A 5,726-nucleotide genomic window follows, 5' to 3' on the forward strand; every position below is an offset into this window, starting at 1 on the left:
GAAGCAGACCACATCCCTAAAGCAGCTACTCAGCTGCTCCAATGCACTCCACCATGGAGTTAATTACCAGTCTCACCATGGGGAATAACTATATCCAGCTTTCCAGCTACTCAGCCAGGTCCAGCCAAGTTGACATACAAACTTAACTATCACACCAAACATGTTCCTTTACCTGCAGTCTCATGGGCAAGTAATGGGGTGCAGGGAGACTTACTTCTGTACAGATGTGTAAGGATGGTCTCAAATAGATTTAGAAATTATTGTATAAAAATACCTTTTTTTTTCTTCTTCCTTCCCTCTTTTTTTTTTTTTTTTTTAAAAAAAAAAGCTCTTTAAGAATATAAGACCAATGTGTCTGGAAAAAAAATTTATAAATAAATTAAAATGGAATTAATTGTACACATAAATGAGAGTTGTATGTTAGGCTGCTTGATTATATCTTGATGGTAATACTCAATTAACCTGGAAGTCTATATATTTATCCCTCATACACTTTTTTAATCTTCAGTTTTCTTAAATAAGTCATAGAAGTTTTTTATTTTTTTATGTGTTCTTTTATTTTTGACAACTTCCAACTTTCTTTATTTTAAATTTTTTATTTTAAGAGTTTGTTTTACATTCAATGTTATGTGTACATTTAGTTTCACTCTCCATTTACCATGCCCATCCATAATCCAGTCTACTCCCCATCCTACTTCATAACCCTCTCCCCATGCCCCTCATAGTTATGCACTCCTGTCTGTCCTGCATTTCCTCCATGTGAATGTTGCCCCTCTGGTGCCCCATGGTCTATTGCTCTAAGGGATGTATTTTCATGGAGTATGTGGGTGCGTCATCCTGTGTTGAGTGGTCTGCATGTACATCTTGTTAACTATTGTGCTGTGAGCCCCTGGGGGTGAATTTTATTCCAGGTGCAGAATGTATCCAGGGCCATAGTATTAGGGGTCTCACCAGACTCCATCCAACCAGAAGTTCTGGTCATTATTGAGTTTTTGGATTTTGTTCCATGTTTTCCCTCCCACTCTATCCAGGATCTCCAGATTTGATCCTTTCCTGAGTGGTTGGCATTGGTAGCTGGGCATCATCTAGTTCTTCTGGTCTCAAGGGCTATCGTGTCCTAGGGCTGACTACTTCCAAATGCCCCCCCTTTTTTTTTCCACACTCTTCTTCACTTCTGACACTGTTGTTGTTGTTGTTATGTGCCGTCGAGTCGGCCCCAACTCATAGCGACCCCTCCTTGGGTTTCCGAGGCAGTATCACTACGGAAGTAGGATTGCCCAACCTTCCTTCCGAGGAGTGGCTGGTGGGTTTGAACCGCCAGCCTTCTGGTTAGCAGGCAAGTGTCTTAGCCACTATGCTACTAGGAGACCATTAACTGCATCTTAAATGGCTGCTTGAAAGCTTTTAAGACCCTGTCGCTAATCACCAATGTAGGATGTGGATCAAGGCTTTTATGTATTTTGTTGTGCCAATTGAGTCTGGTGTTCCCCAGTACTATGGTCCTGAAATGGTAGATCCATTGGATCTCTCTCCCACAGTGTCTGGGTATCTGTGAGGGATTACTCTGTGTCTGTCTTCTATTGTTTCTATAAGGATTGCAGGTATTTTGTATCACTGATATATGTGCAAGATTAGCCTGTGCTGAATCTATCCTTGGTCTAGAGTATACTCCTGTTCAGTGATCCCCATCTGATCCTCCCAGGTGTTATGTGTTTATCTGTAGCCTGGTGTTTGGTGTTAATGGTAATGCAGTATTGTGGACACATTGGTTGGTATTAGCATGTCATCTATCTCTTATGTGCACAATTCGATGTCCTCATTTTTCCTAATGTTATGATGGTCACAGAATCTTTCCATACATCCCTCCCCTTAACCAAGTCAGCGTGTGGGCCCCACCTAGCTTGGAATTAATCTGTTTCCTTCCCGCCCCACCCCAGTAACCTACAAAGTGAGTTCCCTTTCCCAAGCAAACCCTTTGTCTTTTTACAGTAATGGGCTCATACAGTATTGGTTCTTCTGCGATGATTCTTGTATCCCTCATTGTTCTTTAATGTAGCATAATATTCCACTGTGTGCATGTACCATAATTTGGTTATCCACTCATTTGTTGACAGGCATTTAGGTTGTTTCCATCTCTTTGTTATAGTGAATTGTGCTCTGATGAACATAGGTGTATATATGTCTGTTCATGAGCTATCTCTCACCTCTTTAGGATATATGCCTAGTAATGGAATTGCTGGGTCAAATGGTATTTCTATTTTCAGTTTTTTAAGGAAATTCCATACCGTATGCCACAATGGTAGTTCCATTTTACAATTCCACCAGCAGCGCACAAGTGTTCCAATCTCTCTGCAACCTCGCCAGCATTTGTTATTTTCTGACCTGTTGAACTTTGCTATTATTGCTGGGGGTGAAATGATATCTCATTGCTGGTTTGATTTGCATCTTTCTAATGACTGAAAGATTGATTGCAAGCAATTTCTCATGTGTTTGTTGGCTGCCAATATATCTTCTTTGGTGAATCTTCTTTTCTCTATTTATTGTAATGCTGCTTATAGGTCCACTTGTGAGGATTTTTGTTTTCTTCATATTCAGATGTAATCCATACTGCAGACTGTATTCTTCATTCTTCTTTGGTAAGTACTTCAAGTCATCCTCACTTTCAGCAAGCAAAGTTATGTCATCAGTGTATCGCAGGTTGTTAATGATTCTTTCTCTGATCCTGATGCCAGGTTCTTCTTCATATAGTCCAGCTTCTCATATTATTTGCTCAGCATACAGATTGAATAAGTGTGGTAAAAGGATACAACCCTGACACCCTCCCTTTTTTTATTTTAAACTATGCAGTGCAGTCTTCCCATTTTCTGTTTGAATGGCAACCCTCTGGTCTATGCACAGGTTCCTCATGAGTACAATTAAGTGTTCTGGAATTCCCATTCTTCTCAATGCATCCACAATTTTTTATAATCCACACAATCAAATGCATTTGCATAGTCAATAAAACACAAGTAAACATCTTTCTGGTATTCTTTACTCTGAGCCAAGATCCATGTGACATCAGCAATGATATCCCTCATTCCATGTCCTCTTCTGAATCCAGCTTGCACCTCTGGAAGTTCTCTGTCAACATATTCCTGCAACCGTTTTTTGAGTTATCTTTAGTAAGATCTTACTTGCATGCAATTTTAATGATATTGTTTTATAATTTCCACATTCTGTGGGATCCCCTTTCTTTAGAATAGGTACAAATATGGATCTCTTCCAGTCAGTTGGCCAGATAGCTATCTTTCAAATCTCTTGGCAAGACTGAATGAGTGCCTCCAGTGGGGCTTCTGTATGTTGAAACATCTCAATTGGTATTCCATCAGTTCCACGAGCCTTGTTCTTTACCAATTCCCTCAGCACAGCTTCGACCTCTTCCCTCAATACCATTGGTTGTTGAATATATGCCACCTCCTGAAATGGATGAAGATTGAGCAGATCTTTTTGATAGAGTGACTCTGTGTATTCCTTCCATCTTATTTTGATGCTTCCGGCATCATTCAATATTTTGCCCATAAAATCATTCAATATTGCAACTCGAGGCTTAAGTTTTTCCTCAGTTCTTTCATCTTGAGGAATGCTGAGTGTGCTCTTCCCTTTTGGTTTTCTAACTCCAGGTCTTTGCACATTTCATTATAATAATTGGCTTTGTCTGCTGGAGATGTTCTTTGAAATCTTCTGTTCAGCTCTTTTATCTTGTCATTTCTTCCATTTGCTTTACCTGCTCCTCGCTCAAGATCAAGTTTTAGAGTCTCTTCTGACATCCATTTTGGTCTTTTCTTTCTTTCTCAGATTTTTAATGACCTCTTGCTGTCTTCATGGATGATGTTCTTGATGTCATCACACAATTCTTCTTGTTTTTGGTCATTGGTGGTCAATGCATCAAATCTATTCTTTAGATGATCTCTAAATTCAGGAGGGATACATTCAAGATCATATTTTGGCTCTCGTGGACTTGTTTTAATTGTCTTCAACTTCAAATTGAACTTGCATATGAGCAGTTGATGATCTGTTCCATAATCAGCTCCTGGCATGGTTTTGGCTGAAGATATTGAGCTTTTCCACCGCCTCTTGCCACAAATATAGTCAATCTGATTCCTGTGCACGCCATCTGGTGAAGTCCACGTGTATAGCTGCTGTTTGTGTTGTTGAAAAAAGTATTTACAATGAATACGTCATCGGTCTTGCAAAATCCTATCATGCAATCTCTAACATTATTTCTGTCACCAAGGCCTAATTTTCCAACTACCAGTGATTCTTCTTTGTTTCCAACTTTTGCATTTCAATGACCAGTGATAAACAACACATCTTGATTGTATGTTTTGTTAATTTCAGACTGCAGAAGTTGATAAAAATCTTCAATTTCCTTATGTTTTGCTCTGGTGTTTGGTGCATAAATTTGAATAGTCCTATTAACTGGTCTTCCTTGTAGGTGTATGGATATTATCCTATCACTGACAGCATTGTACTCCAGGACTTATCTTGAAACATATTTTGTGTTGATGAATGACACACCATTCCTCTTCAAATTGTCATTCCTGGCATTGTAGATCATATGGTTGTCTGATTCAAAATGGCCAAAACTGGTCCATTTCAGCTCACTAATGCCTAAGATATCAATCTTTATGTGTTCTGTTTCATTTTTGGCAATTTCCAATTCTTCTAGATTCATACTTTGTATATTCCATGTTTTGATTATTAATGGATGTTTGCAGCTGTTTCTCCTCAATTTGAGTTGTGCTACAGCACATGGAGATCCTGAAAGACTTACTTTATACATATCATTAAGCTTAGCTCTACTCTAATGAGGCAGTTCTTCCCAGTCATAGTTTGAGTGTCTTCCAACCCAAAGGGCTAGTCTTCCTGCACTGTGTTGGACAATGTTTCCAAGCTATTCATAAAGTAGCCCAGTAATGTGTCAGACAGTATTTCTCTGCTATTCATAATGTTTTCCCTAGCCAATTTTTGAGAAATGGATGGCCTTCCCCCTTTTTCCTAGTCTGTCTTAGTCTGTAAGCTGCATTGAAACCTGCATACCATGTGCAACTCTGCTGGTGTCTGAAACAACAGTGGCACAGCCTCAAGCCTCACAGCAGTGTACAAGCTTTACAGGATGACAAACTGACAGACAAGTGTGTCTCCCTTAGCTGCTGGAAACCTCTGACCAAAGTAGATGAGGCAAAGTGTGGCTCTTCTTGCTTCCAAAGAGCATTCCAGCTGCAGTTCTTCCAGGACAGATCTGTTAGTTCTTTTAGCAGTCTGTGGTATTTTCAGCATTCTTCACCAGCATCACAACTTAAAAGACTCCTTATTCCCTAGGGCTAGACAATTAAAGCAATTTTGCTTTTATAAAATTTTCTCTCTAGTTCATAACTATATCTTAGGGATGTTTTATTTATTTCCCACAGGAAATCCTGTATGTAGAAAACTGCTTGATCAGCAGATGATCACAGACAGACCCACTCCCATCCCAAAATACTGCAGAAACATTCTTTTAGTGGTGTTTCTCTGGTTTGATCCCTTCAAAATATCCACTAACAAAACTAAAAAGAAGCTGTCTTCAAACCTTTGGTTATCAATGGAGTGATAAACCCTATGACTCCTGGATGATGTATGCAGTCCCTGAGTTAAAAACATTTGACTTAAGTACAATTCCTATTTTCCCTTGTGGTAGTTAAGTTTGC

Source organism: Orycteropus afer, unplaced genomic scaffold, assembly GCF_000298275.1.
Source record: "Orycteropus afer afer isolate SDZICR_OR568_19922 unplaced genomic scaffold, OryAfe1.0 scaffold00349, whole genome shotgun sequence".
Lineage (NCBI taxonomy): Eukaryota > Metazoa > Chordata > Mammalia > Tubulidentata > Orycteropodidae > Orycteropus > Orycteropus afer.